At 46.3% G+C, this 14,908-nt stretch overlaps 1 long non-coding RNA gene across 3 annotated transcripts in view; it reads left to right on the forward strand.

The window, feature by feature from the left end:
- The window catches only part of LOC148138523 (uncharacterized), a 49,841-nt gene that overhangs the window by 29,429 nt on the left and 5,504 nt on the right, over nt 1-14,908 (forward strand). For all 3 annotated transcript variants that reach the window (XR_015753965.1, XR_015753966.1, XR_015753967.1), the window contains one exon: nt 13,101-13,665. This is a non-coding gene — a long non-coding RNA (uncharacterized LOC148138523). The remainder of the gene's footprint in view (nt 1-13,100; nt 13,666-14,908) is intronic.

Below are 14,908 nucleotides of genomic sequence, written 5' to 3' on the forward strand. Positions count from 1 at the left end.
AAGCTAGAGAGTTTGGAGAAATAAATAGTGATAATTTGGCAATTGTTCATATTACAGTGGAGGAGGTCTTAAAAAACAGAAAGGTGGATAAATCCCAGGAATCTGAGCAGGTGTATCCCAGAACTTTGTGGGAAGCCAGGGAAGTGATTGCTGGGCCCCTCGCTGAGATATTTGTATCATCAATTGCCACAGACAAGGTGCTGGAAGATGGGTGCCATTATTTGAGAAAGTTAAAAATCACACACCAGGTTATAGTCAAACAGGTTTATTTGGAAGTGTGCTTCCAATTAAACCGTTTGGACTATAACCTGGTGTTGTGTGATTTCTAACTTTGTACACCCCAGTCCAACACTGGCATCTCCAAATCATTATTTGAGAAAGGTAGTAAGGAAAAGCCAGGGAACTATAGACCGGTGAGCCTGAAGTCAGTGGCAGGCAAGTTGTTGGAAGGGATTCTCAGGGACAGAATTTACATGTCATTGGAAAGGCAAGAAAAGATTAGGGAGAGTCAGCATGGCTTTGTGCATGGAAGTCATTAACTTGGACTTGAGAAAGACACAAGGTTCCACATAACAGGCTGGTTAGCAAGTTCAACACCATAGAATACAGGCGGAACTAGCTATTTGGATACAAAATTGTTTGGAAGATCAAAGAGTCATAGATGTACAACACAGAAGCAGAGACCCTTCGGTCCAACCAGTTGACCATGCTGACCAGATATCCCAACGCAATGTAGTCCCACCTGCCTGCACCCGGCTCATATCCTTCCTATTCATATACCCATCAAGATGCCTTATAAATGTTGCATTCGTCCAACCTCCACCACTTCCTCTGGCAACTCATTCCATACACGTACCACCCTTTGTGAAAACGTTGCCCCACAAGTCTCTTTAAAGTCTTTCCCCTCTCACCCTAAACCTATGCCCTCTAGTGCTGGGATCCACCACCCCAGGGAAGAGACTTTGTCTATTTATCCTATCCATGCCCCTCATGATTTTATGTACCTCTATAAGCTCACCTCTCAGCTTCCGACGCTCCAGGGAAAATAGCCCCAGTCTATTCAAAATCTATTCAACCCCCAGCTGAGCTCAAATCCTCCAATCCTGGTAACTTTCTTGTAAATCTTTTCTGAACCCTTTCAAGTTTCACAACATCCTTCCGATAGGAAGGAGACCAGATTTGTATGCAATATTCCAATAGTGGCCTCACCAATGCTCTGTACAGCCACAACATGACCTCCCAACTCCTATACTTAATGTTCTAACCATATGCCGCCTTCACTATCCTATCTACCTGTGGCTACACTTTCAAGGAGCTATGAACCCGCACTCCAAGGTCTCTTTGTTCAGTAACACTCCTCAGGACCTTACCATTAAGTGTATAAGTCCTGCTAAGATTTGATTTCCCCAAATGCCAATCCTCAGCTCATTCACTCATCTGATCAAGATCCCGTTGTACTCTGATGTAATTGTTTTCACTGTTCACTACACCTCCAACTTTGGTGTCATCTCACTAACTATGCCTGCTATGTTCACATCCAAGTCATTCATATAAATGACGAAAAGTAGTGGATCCAGCACCGACCCTTGTGGCACTCCACTGGTCACAGGCCTCCAGTCTGAAAATCAATCCTCCACCACCACCCTCTGTCTTCTGCCTTTGAGCGAGTTCTGGATCCCAATTGGCTAGTTCTCCCTGTATTCCATGAGCTCTAACCTTGCTGAGCAGTCAGTGTCTTGGTGGAGGGTGCTTTTAGGACTGGAAACCTGTGGTGAGCAAAATGCTGTCAGGCTGGGTGCTGGGTCCACTGCTTTTTGTCATTTATATCAATGATTTCCATGTGAATATAGGAGCTATGGTTAGTAGGTTTACAGTAGACACCAAAATTTGAGGTGCAGTGGACAGTAAAGTTACCTCAGAGTACAATGAGACTCCGATCAAATGGGCTGAGGAGTGGCAGATGAAGTTTAATTTTGATAAATGTGAGGTTCTGCATTTTGGAAAAGCAAATCAGGGCCGGACTTCTACACTTAATAGGAAGGTCCTGGGCAGTGTTGCTGAACTAAGAGATCTTGGAGTACAGGTTCATAGTTCCTTGAAAGTGGAATCATAGGCAGGGTAGTGAAGAAGGTGTTTAGTATTCTTGCCTTTATCGGTCAGTGCATTGAGTACAGGAGTTGTGGTGTCATTTTGCGGCTGTACAGGACATTGATTCAGTCACTTCTGGAATTCTGCTTTCAGTCCTGGTCTCCCCACTATCGGAATGATATTGTGAAACTTGAAAGGATTCAGAAAAGATGTGCAAAGATGTTTCCAGGGTTGAGAGATTGAGCTATAGGGAGAGGCTGAATAGGCTGAGGCTGTTTTCACTGGAGAATCGGATGCTGAGGGGTGACCATAGAGGTTGATAAAATCGTGAGGGGCATGGATAGGGTAAACAGCCAGGGTCTTATTCCTGTTTAGGTGAGTCCAAAACTAGAAAGCACAGGCGTGAGGAAAAGATTGAAAAGGGATATTAGGGGCAGAGTTTCAAGCTGAACGTGATACGTGTATGGAATAAGCTGCCAGAGAAAGTGTGGAGGCTGGTATAGTTACAACATTTAAAATGGATCTCATTGGATATGTGATTGGGAAAGGTTTAGAAGGCTATGGGCCAAGTGCTGGCATATGGGACGAGATTAATTTAGGATATCTGGTCGGCATGGACAATTTGGACTGAAGGGTTTGTTTCTGTGTTGTACATCTCTACGACACTAATAAATTAAAATTAAGATGGGTTTCTCTTTTATGGAGAGTTAGCAGAAGGTCAGACAATTCTCCTTGGAGCTGAGAAGGATAAGCAGTGATTTTGACCAGGAGTTGATTTGTTTCCAGGATATTTCATTTATAGAGAGACAGAGTGAGAAATTTTTAACGTCACAATTTTTAGTAACTACTTTCAGGTAACTGGCAAATAATGCAGGTTAAAAATGTGAAGATTATTTTACTCACTAAGTTCTGAGCATCTGGAACAGTTTGAAAGACAGCTGAATGCAGATTCAGTAGCTATTGTCAAAACAAGTTTGAAATTTAACTTTTTAAGGAAGGATTTGGAGGGCTATGTCCAAGTGTGAGGTGAGTTGGAACTGACTGGCACTATCTCCAGAGGGAGAGAGTACAGCCCCAATGGGCTGAATAGCTCCCAGCCCCTGTGCTCTGTGATGCTGCCTCATTCACTGTGAATGATGAAGCTCATCACAGGGCAGAGCCGTAGAGGTGTACAGCATGAAAATAAACCCTTTGGTTAAACTGGTCCATGCTGACCAGATATCCCAACCTAATCTAAGTCCCATTTGCCAACACTTGGCACATACACCCTTCCTATTCATATACCCATCCAGATGCCAAATGGTATAATTGTACCAACATCCTCCCCTTCCCGACAGAAGATTCCATACAAGCACCAACCTCGGTGGGAAATAAAATTGCCCCTCTGATCCATTTTAAATTCTTCCCCTCTCGTCTTAAACCTATGCCCTCTCATTCTGGACTCCCCGACCCTAGGGAAACGACCTTGTCTATTTATCCTACCCATGCCCCTCCTGATTTTATAAACCTCTGTGAGGTCACCCCTCAGCCTCTGATGCACCTGGGAGGATCCCACCACTCAGGTCACAATGGGGCCTGGCTGACTGACACAGCTTCAGACCAATAGGAGAGTTGGCGTGATCCTCCAGCCAATGGGAGTGAATGAGGGGTGGGTCCAGCAGGCCAACACATGACCATCAGCTTTGCAGGCGCAGTGTCACTGTGAGGGGGGACTCGGTGAGTGTGAAGGGAGTGGGAGAGACAGCAGAGACTGGGAGAGAGATGGAGGTGGTGTGGACTGGGAAGGTTGATAAACACTGTTTGAGTCTGCTAGACCTGAATTAGATACTCCGAATTGAAAGAACTGTGGATGCTGTAAATCACAAATAACAACTGAAAGTACTGGAAAAGCTCAGCAGATCTGGCAGCATCTGTGAAGTGAAATCGGTTCGCAATTTGGATTCGGTGACACATCCTCAGGAACTGATGCTACTGAGAAAAAATGTTGTTTTTTATGCAGAAGGTAGGGGTTAAGGAGTAAATGATAGGGGGGGAATAGAGTCCAAAGAGAGAGATAAGAACAATTGGACAAAAAGAGTGGATAATGATCTGAGGGGGAGGGTGAATAGCTGTTTATGGGGACTGTTAGTGGCTAACCATAGGTAGTGTGTAATGCCAGGCTATGTAATAACAAGGCCTGGTGTGTGGGGTAAGGGGCAAAGACACTAGGATGTGGGAGAGTTCAGGACCTAAAATTATTGAATTTGATGTTGAAGCCAGAGGATTGTAGGGTTCCCGACTGGGAGATGAGGTGTTGTTCTTCCAGCTTGTGGTGCTGGAAAAGCACAGAAGGTGAGGCAGCATCCAAGGAGCAGGTGAATTGACATATTGGGCATGTAAGCACTTCATCAGAAATGTGGGAGGTGGGAGAAGAGGGCTGAGAGATAAATGGGGAGGGGTGTTTGGGGTTGGGGGGGAAGGGAGCTACGAAGAGACTAGGTAGATGTAGATGGGGTAGTGGTGAGAGGGTGGAATGGATAATTGGGAAGGAAGATGGACAGGTGGGACAGTTCAGGAGGCCAGTGCCGAGTTGGAGGGTTGAATCTGTGATGAGGTGGGGGAGAGGAGATGAGGAAACCTTGATGCCGTGTGGTTGAAAGGTTCCAAGGTGGAAGATGAGGTGTTCTTCCTCCAGGCGTGGGGTGGCTTGGATTTGGGGGTGGAGGACACCCAGGACTTGCATGTCCTTGGCAGCGTGGCGGCTGAGGGGATGTAGCTGAAGTGGTCGGCCACAGGGCGGTGGGGTTGGTTGGTGCATGTGTCCCAGAAATATTCCCTGAAATATTCCACAAGTTGGCGTCCTGACTCCCCGGTGTAGAGGAGACCACATTGAGAGCAAAGGACACAATAGTTGAGGTGTTTGGGTGGGCAGGGAATTCTCTGCTGGATGTGGGAGGATCCTTTGGTGCCTTGGATGGAGGTGAGGGGGAGGTGTGGGCACAGGTTTTACTCCACATGCAGTGGCAAGCGAAGGTGCTGGGAGTGGAGGATGGGTTGGTGGGGAGCGTGGATCTAACGAGGAAGTCACAGAGGGAATGGTCTCTGTGGAATGCTGAAAGGGGAGGGGAGGGAAACATATCTCTAGTGGGGTCTGATTGTAGGTGGTGGAAATGGCAGAGGATGATGTGTTGTATCTGGGTGGAAGGTGAGGAGTGGGGGGATCCCATCCTTGTTGGGGTTGGAAGAGTGGGGTTCAAGGGCAGTGGTGTGGGAAGGGGAGGAGATACACTGGAGGGCATTGTTGACCACATGGGAGGGGAAATTGCAGTCCTTGAAATAGGAGACCATTTGGTATGTTCTGGAGTGTTCTGCCAGCTTGTATCAAGCTTCACTGGAACACCGCAGTAAGCATGAGACAGAGATGTTGGACAGGGAACAGTCTTGTGTGTTAAAGTGACAGGCAACTTGAAGCTCCGGGACCTTTTTGCAGCCACAATGTAACTCATCAGTCACCATTTTCACCACCGCTACTGAGATGCTACCAGGTTCCTGTCTCCTCCACTAACAGCTTTCCACCCTCCCACCAGATTGTTATTCACTCCTTTGTCTTTCCAAATGTTCCTATCTCTCTTTGCGCTCTGTCCCCACCTATTATTTACTCTTTAACCCCTATCTCCTGTAGTCCAAAGATGTGCAGGTTCGGTGAATTGGCCCAGCTAAGTTTCCCGTAGTGTTCAGGGATGTGCATTAGTCCGGGGAAATGGAGAGTAATAGGGAGGGGAGTGGGTCTGGGTGGGATGAACTTCGGAGGGTGGGTGTGGAATTGTTGGGCCGAAGAGCCCGTTTCCACGCTGTCGGGATTCTACTTTTCCCAGCTGTCTTCGGTTCTGCTGAAGGGTCACAGAACCCGTGATGACCCTTGGTGTTTGCAGGAGGTGGAAAGGGGAGAGTGGCAGCACAGTGTATCAGTGTAGACTGGGAGGGTTTAGTCATACTCTGTGCAGGTCGTTAATCTGAATTAGAAAACCTTGGTCCCACATTTGCAGCAAAGGGGAAAACAGCTGTGGGCCTCAGGCAATGAGAGATCCTGGGTTATGGCCGCCATCTATATTTGGGGCAGGGTACAGCAAGGCGCATGCACATGTCCTCATTTGGGGGGGGGGGGGGGGGGGCGATTTGAAGATGAGCGTTTACACATCAAACACATACCAAGAGAAGTGTTCGCCTTCACTATTCACCTTGCACTGATTGTGAGCTTTGTTTTGCGAATTCATTTTCTAGGATATTAATTGAGAATAATTGAGACTGGGATCTCAAAAACAAGTTTCTACCGTCAGCGGAGTCATCAGGATCTGAATATCATTGGCATTTAACTGTGGAATGAGAAAGGTTTGTCTGTTCAGTCTGGGAAAATATCACCAATAGTTTTGTCAAGCAAAAAGCAGAAAGATGTTCAAGTTCATGGTCAGATCACCCTTTGGGTATGTGTTCATTTCTTGGCCCTGCAGCTGTGGAAGGAGGTATTGGCCTGAGAGAGAGCACAGATTTATCCAAATGCCAGATTTAGTCCCAATCACCCACTTCATGATGTTAACCTGTTCACTCCCTACTTCCAATTCCCTGCAAGCTTCTCATTGAAATTCCTTGTGGACTCAAATTCCAGCACTATTTCAGGTGGAACATTCCAGATTCTGACAACTGTCTGTTCATTCAGAAACTGCTGAAGTCCATGTTGACTCAGGGGTTAAAAAGGGCTGAATTGAAAGATGAGATGCTGTTCCTGAGCTCCCATTGAGATGCATTGGAACAGTACAGGAGGCTGAGGGCAGTGTAGGTGTGAGCAGACAATGAAAATGACAAGGCTGTACTGAGAGTGCTGTTTGGCTCAATGAGAATGTTTTGGAGTTGGGTGTAAATAGTGAGGTGAGACAGGGAGAAGGTGAAGCTGAAACTCAGTTTTAGTTCAGGCCATTCAGTAATTCACGTGGTCCCAATGGGAACAGCCAATTTGTCAGTGATACCTGCAGAGTATTTAAGGTTTTAAAGTATGACATATCTGCTGAAGTAAAGATTTTTAAAATTATAATGTACATGTTTGAAGTGAAGGAAGGTTGCTCACTCGTTTGAATTTTCTTAATGGGAGTAACGAGATGAATGTAGAGAGATGTTGTGATAGGAGACCTCAGACCCGTGGTGTGGTCCTCTTGTACAGTGTGGGAAATAAGGGACGCTTCCAGTGTGTCTGACGGCTATGTGTGCTGCAAGTGTGTCCATCTGCAGTTACTGGGAAACTGCTTTTCAGACCTGGAGCTGTGAGTGGACTCACTGTGGAGCGTCTGAGAATGTTATGGACAGCACATTTAGTGAGTTAGTCACACTGCAGGTGAGGGCTACACAGGCAGAAAGGGAATGGGTGACCATCAGATCAAGTAAAAGGTTCAGGAAGGGGGTGCAGGAGTCCCCAGTGGTCATCCACATCTCATACAGATACTGTATCCCGCTTGGGATTCTGTAAGGGCGGGAATGGGTGGGGTAGCTTCTCGGGAAATCAGCACCAGCTAGGGTCATGCCACCACAGAGAGCTCCGTTGCACAGAGCGGGAGGAAAGAGAGGAAACACGGCTATAGTGACAGGGGATTCAATGCTCAGGGTTAGGGCGGGCACTGCTGTGACCATAGACATGAATCCAGGATGGTATGTTACCTCCATAAAGCTAGGATCCGCGATATCATGGAGCGGCTGCAGGACTTTCTGGAGCTGGAGGTTAAACAGCCCGTGGTGGTGGAACACACAGATACCAACAACATCGCTAAACAGAGGGATGAGGGCCTGAAAGCTAGATATAGGGAGAGCAGAGATGCATTAAAATGTAGCTCCTGAAATGTAATAATGTCAGACTTACTCCCAGTGCCATGTGCTAGTGAGAGCAGGAATAAGAGGGTAGATCAGCTGGATGTGTGGCTGGGGAAATGGTGTACCAGAGAAGGGTTTAGATTCTTCAGGCACTGGGACTGTTTCGGATTAGGTGGGACCTATACCAGCCTGACCGGTTACCCCTGGGCAGAGCTGAGACAAATCTGATGGGGGCTTTTGCAGTTCCATTGGTGAGGTTTTAACTAGTCTGGCAGGGGGTTGGGAAATCAAGTGTCGGCTTAGATGGGTCAGATTCGGGTCAGGGAATGGGAGGTAGAATATTAGTGATGTAGTCAGCAGCTCAGAAAGCCAAAGAAAAGGAGGATTAAACGAGGATTGAGTCCCTCTTCAGCCATCAGTCCTGCCATCTCAGAAATGTGAGTCAACAAAATATGGAGCTGTATACATGTCTATGACTCTATGTGCTTCAGCAAAATGGTGGAAATCTACAATAAGAACATAAATTGCTGGACATCCTCAGCAAGTCTGTCAGCATCTGAAATGGTGACAGATGCAGGAAACATTGCAGCCTTGAAGAAGTGTTTAGATGATCACACCAAGATGTTACACGGAGTGCCAGAACGTGGGACTAGAATAAATAGGCGCTTGATGACCAGCATGGATACGATGGGGATGGAAAGTTGATGTTTCGGGTCAGGACTATTCATCCGGACTGACAAACTGTCCTGACCAAAACATCAACTTTCCTGCCCCTCTGATGCTGCTTGACCTGCTGCACTTCCCCAGATCCACATTGTATAAACTCTGACTTCCAGCATCTGCAGCCCTTAACTATCTACACATCCCAGGACTCAGGCTGGTGACCCTCCTTTACTCTCTCTCAGTAACCAGGAGAGCCTTCCTTGGGAAAGGGGAACAAAGGTACACACAGTACTCCAGGTGTGGTCTCACCAAGGCCCTTCCAGAAAGGGATCCCTGCTCCGGTACTCGAATCCTCTCACTAGGAAGGTTACACATCATTTACATTCTCCACTGCTTCCCACTCCTGCCTGCTTCTGAAAAGAGGGAATCTCAGAGAAACACGCAATAAAATGGGGTCAGAGTCTCTGGTATAAAACTGTTGAACACAATGCCCCCATCTTCTCCATACCGGTCATCAAGCACACATGCCTGGTGTGATCATCGAAACACTTCTTCAAGGCTGCAATGTTTCCTACATCTGTCACCATTTCAGGTGCTGCCAGACCTGCTGAGGATCTCCAGCACTTTGTTTTCTCTGTTGTAGAGTACTGAAAGGGGGAATTTGTAGTTGAGAAATACACATTGAACTTCATGTTCAGTTTTGATAGTCACTGGATCTGTGCCGATCTGGATATCATTGGCCTTTTCATCTGGAAGGAAAGGTGTGCATTCTGTCCAGAGACGAATATTTCAAATGTCAGTGTGGCTGGAAAAAGTACTGAGACAGCAAAGTCCGTGTTAGTGTGATGACTGTAGAGAGAGATTTCATTTGGTTTTTGAAAGTCTAAAAAATCATGGCACATTTCCCAGGAGCAGTTAAACCCCAGATTGGTTAATTGTCCTCATACAAAACCATGAAACCAGAAAGACAAAAGGATTCCTGCATCATGGAAAAAGCTATGAAAATGGGATTGTTGTTCCGGAGTGAATTATCGATCATGGATTGCAATCCATTAGCGGTGTCACGTCGGTTCCAATGCCGTGGGGAAACACGGGAAATGTGATGGATGCAGTGTAGGTTTCAGTTATTAAACTGGAAAGGTGCAGAAGAAATTTACAAGAATAATGCCAGGTCTCGGGTCTGAGTTATAGGGAGAGGTTGGATAAGCGAGGACTTTTTTGTTTAGAGCAGAGGAAACCGAGGGGGAATATATTAAAGAAGTGTATGAGATCATGAGAGGCCTGGGTAAGGTGAATGCACTCAGTCTTTTTCCCAGGGAACTAAGGACTGGAGGGTATCAGTTTAAGGTTAGAGGAGAAAGAATAAAAGGGAACCTGAGGGGCAACTGTTCTACACAGAGGGTGGTATGTATACAGACTGAGCTGCCAGTGGAAGTGGTTGAGGCGGGTCTGATAACAACATGTAAAAGACATTTGGACAAATACATGGATAGGAAAGTTTCAGAAGCAGATGAGCCAAGTGCAGGGAAATGGGGTTCGCGTGGATGGACATTCTGATCGGCATGGGCCAAAAGGCCTGTCTCTGCTGTAGGATTCTATGACTAGGTGCATTTGCTATTTCTCCCCCTAACTCTGTTGGTATCTTGGGATGTATTCTATCAGGGCAAAGAGACTTGTCTACCTTTAGCTCCATTAGCTTGCCCAGCTCTAACTCTTTCATGATAACGGTTATTTATAGGTCCTCACCTTCCTCAGTCTCCTTATCAATTACCGGCATGTTCTTCGTATCCTCCACTGTGAAGACTGACTGCTGTGTACTCATATTCCTGAACCCTGCTGGGTAGGAATAACTGGGCACAGAACTCTGAGAGGTCTTCTTTAGAGTCTTTATTGATGAGACATGGTAGTTACGTGCAAAATGCCTTCAGACAACATCAGGTAACTCCCCGCCTGTCCGGTGTACGCCTCCCATTTTTCTACCTTTGTGGTTTGTGACTTTGAATAGAGACTATCTCTCAGGATTATCTCCATGGCAACAGCAGTTAAAAAGTCTTGTTCAGTTCAGCACTTTGTGGTTAAACCATACACCCCTCCCCCACACCCCTGTGGCTCAGTCAGGTATCTGACAGGCAGTTCAGTTTCAGTGGGGCTGTCTGTCAGGATTCTGATGTGGAGGAGCCAGGGTTGGGGTGGGATGGACAAAGTTAAAAACCACACAACACCAGGTTATAGTCCAACAGGTTTATTTGGAAATACAAGTTTTTGGAGTGTGCTGTGATTTTTAACTTGATCAGGATTATCTCTATGGTAACAGTTAAGTGCTTCAACAATTACAGAGGCCATATGTTCCCCACACAATAGGTTCCCCTCCAGCAGTGTAAACTGCTATTCTGGCCCTGGAGATAGCTACTCATTACATTTTATCCGTAATCCCATCAAGCTTTCTGTTAATCTTTGAAGTTTTTCTAATCTCCTGGTTTCTCCTTGGTCTTTACCAATTTGTATGCCTTCAATTTCAATTTGACAGACTCCATTATTTCCTTAGACACCCATGGCAGATTACTCCTTTTCCGACAGTCCTTCCTTTTCACTGATACATGTTTTTACTGAGCACTTTGAAAAATTGCTTTGATATTCCTCCACTGTCCGTCAACTGTCCCACCCTAAAGTCTTTGCTTCCAGTCTACATTAGCCAACTCCTGCTTCATCGTATTGTAGTCTCCTTTGTTTAAGCACAGGATCTGGATTGGATTTAATCTTCCCGCTTTCCATTTTGTGTTCTAAATTCAACCAGACTTCTCAGGTCTTTTATCAGGTTACGTGGGGAGGCGGTGTTTTGGGTTTCATTGTCAGAGACCTTGGCTTTGTAGTAAAGTATAGGATAGATATTCCCAACAGAGTATTCTGGACGCTGTGAATGTCCTACACAGTCGAACACCATAAATCACTGTGTCCCCTCAGTTTAAAATTGCAAAATCATTATCTCCTACTCGCTTCCTCACTATCTAAGTTTGGAACGCTAATCCACCTGAGTATCCTGCATTTTGTGAAGGTGGTGATTTTTGGATTCAGCTTTCCAGTTATTACCGTAAGAAGATAAGCCCTGGGCCCAGGAGAGGCAATGCAGCCCTTCGAACCAGCTCCACCATTTAATACAATGATGATTGAGCTCACCTCGCTCTCAGCTGGATTTTCCCGCCTGCGCGCTCTCACCCTTCAACTCATTGCAAATGAAACATCTGTATCTTTTCATTAAGTTTGCTCATTGCTCTGGCATCCACTGCATTTTGAATAGGGAATTCCACAGATTCAGAACACATGGAGACAGGTACATTCTTCTTCATGAGAATAGAATAGAGTCCCTATAGTGCAGAAACAGGGTGTTCATCCATCGAGTCCACACCAACCCTATAGTCAGCATCCCATTTAGACCCATCCATTCCCTGTAACCCTGCATTTCCTGTTGTTAATTGTCTAACTGGCACATGCGTGGACCCTGTGGGCAATTTAGCATGGCCAATCCAGCAAACCTGCACATCTTTGGACTGTGGAAAGACACCGGAGCACCCAGAGGAAACCCACGCAGCCAGAGGGAGAATGTGTAAACTCCACACAGTCGCCGAAGGCTGGAATCAAATCCGGCTCTCTGACGCTGTGAGGCAGCAGTGCTAGCCACTGAGCCACCTCTCTTAAAATTTGCTGCCCCTTATTAACCTCCCCACCCCGCAATTGGCTGAACGTATATTCCTTACGTCAGAACTCGGGTTGTCTAAGCAGATGTCTCAGTAAAACCCAGTGACAGCCCACATGTCCTGTGTGTCTGAATGGGGATCCAACACCCTCCAGCCCACAATTTTCATTCACTTTCCAGAGGCTTCATGGGGACAACAACTCCCACAATCCCTGAGGCAGGGACCACACGTGTGGGGAAACCCGGCATTGTACATGTATGGAATGTGGGCGTGTTTTGGAGCATTTGTTTTGGGTAACTAGCAGAAAGCATTTCACACCGACTGGCTGTAGAAGGGACGCATCTACTTATAGTATTGATCGGTTGGGGGGAGGGGGTCAATGTGCCATCACACCCACGTGGAACCAAGTTCATCCCCAACTCGTTGTAATGCTGGGAATCGACCTATGGGAAACGAGGAAGGATCTGACACCTTCTCCCAGACTGAAGGTTCCTCTTCTGTCCAGGATCTGCCACCTCCCTTTCTGTCTCCTTTTGTCTCATTCTTATGTTACATTACTGACTTGCAGCAACTGAAGGGAAAGGAAGTGAACCCAGAAAGGGTGCAGAGTCTAACCAGGGACGGGAAGTGGTGGCATGGATCTGTTTATCAGCAACTCCATGAGAATGGGGAAGGTGTACATTAGGGGGTAGCAGAGGCAGAACAGTGGGAGAAAGTAAGTGGGCTGGAGGGTTACAGCTTTGGGGGAAGAAAGGGGAAAAATATTCAGGAGAAATTAGAATTGTCTGTTCTGAATTTCTAACCTGTACATATTCCTTTATACAGGGTGCTAGATGGTGAAGATTTGCAGACTGAAATCTCAAAATCATGTGCAGATCGTGATTACGTTAACCAGCATTTGAAGAACCAAAGACTGAGACTCACTCGGCCAAAATCGTGCAACACTCTCCCTCCCAGCATTGTCGGTCTATCTGCACCAAATGGACTGTGAATGGTTCAAGACAGCAGCTCACTACCATCTTCTCAAGGGTAACTAGAGATGGGGTATAAATGCTGGCTGAGCCAGTGATGCCCATATCCTGGAAATGGGTTCTCTCTCTAGTTGCTGAAGCGCGGTTGATGTTACTGCAGGATGATGAGGGATGCTGAGTGCATCCTCCAGGAGGCAGCACCATCACATTACCCCTGCCTACACCCACACAGTAACACAGCAACGTCACTGAAACAAAAGGTGGTGAAGCCAAAGGAGGACTTCGATGAATTTACCTCGAAGAACTATATCTAAGGGGATTGGGACACAGCAGGAACAGGTGATGGATGGTCAGCTGGTTCCCATTGGTTGGTGGAGCAGGATTGAAAAGCCGAATAGCTGCTTCTTGCTATCTCCCAGGTATGTATATAGCCATGGAGCCCGAGTAGGAAGAAGTAGGCAGGGCAGGGATTCTCCTGGAGATTGCACCTCCACATCAGTTTTCAGTGAGAGAGGGTTTGATAGATTTTATTTAATATTTGTCTTTTACATTTAAAAAAAATAAATTTGCAAACCTTGTGTTCAAGTTTATCCCAGAATAAAAGTAAAAGAATCGAAACGATCTGAATATAAGTTTTTAAAATTTCAAACGCCCTGTAAAACAAAATCCTGTCTATTCCCGGACACCATCACTTCCCAGTTGCTCAAACTCCAAGGAAATATTCCCTCCCTGTCAGAACCTTTGGTTTGATTTAACTGCTTTTCAGTTCTCGTTCTGTGAGCTGTGAAGTGTTCTTTTTCCCCCCCATTTCTCCTACCCAGGAATGTTATCTCTCACAGCTGTGCAACCTTCCCACCATCAACATCATCATTACTCCATTTTGCTTTTTGTTACCAGCAGGAAGCCACCCGTGTAACCAATTGAATATTTCCAAACAAGACCCCTTACAGGCAAAGCAAACCATTACAAGTGACAAAGTGAGAAGGGACTAAATCAAGGCAGAGTTGTAGGGAGGGGGCAGCGACAGAGATAAAGCACATATCCCCTGCGGTGCCCACCTCTATCTAAAGGCATTGAGAGCATTGATACACACCACATGCTCCTTCTCCAGGGACACCCTGCTGTGTAACGTTTATCCTCAATCATAGAACAGAATCCCAACAGTGTGGAAGGAGAGCATTGGCCCATCAAATCCCACCGACCATCTGAAGAACATCCCACGCACTGCACTCCATCCCTGTAACACTGCATTTCGCATGGCTGATCCACCTAGTCTGCACATTCCTGGACACCATGGGCAATGTAGCACGACTGATCCACATAACCTGCACATCTTTTGACTGTGGGAGGAAACCAGAGGACCCACACTATCGTGGGGAGAATGTGGAAACTCCACACAGGCCGTTGACCAAGGCTGGCCTCTGACCTTGTACCTGGTGCTTTGAAGCAGAGGTGCTTCAATCCCAATATAAATCAAAACAGATGATCCCTGCTCATTGTCACATTGCTGTTGGTGTAGCCTTGTGCTCAGAGAGACATCCTGAGCTTCAGAAAGTGGCAATATAAATTCAGTCAACTCCAGCCCAGTTAATGTGGTTAACACCACAACAACATCAATATTCCAACAGTGTCATCGTGTACAAGGTCCACTCCTGACTCTGA

This window comes from Chiloscyllium plagiosum, unplaced genomic scaffold (assembly GCF_037043375.1).
Source record: "Chiloscyllium plagiosum isolate Xiang-an unplaced genomic scaffold, Cpla_swu_hap1 HiC_scaffold_40, whole genome shotgun sequence".
Taxonomy (NCBI): domain Eukaryota; kingdom Metazoa; phylum Chordata; class Chondrichthyes; order Orectolobiformes; family Hemiscylliidae; genus Chiloscyllium; species Chiloscyllium plagiosum.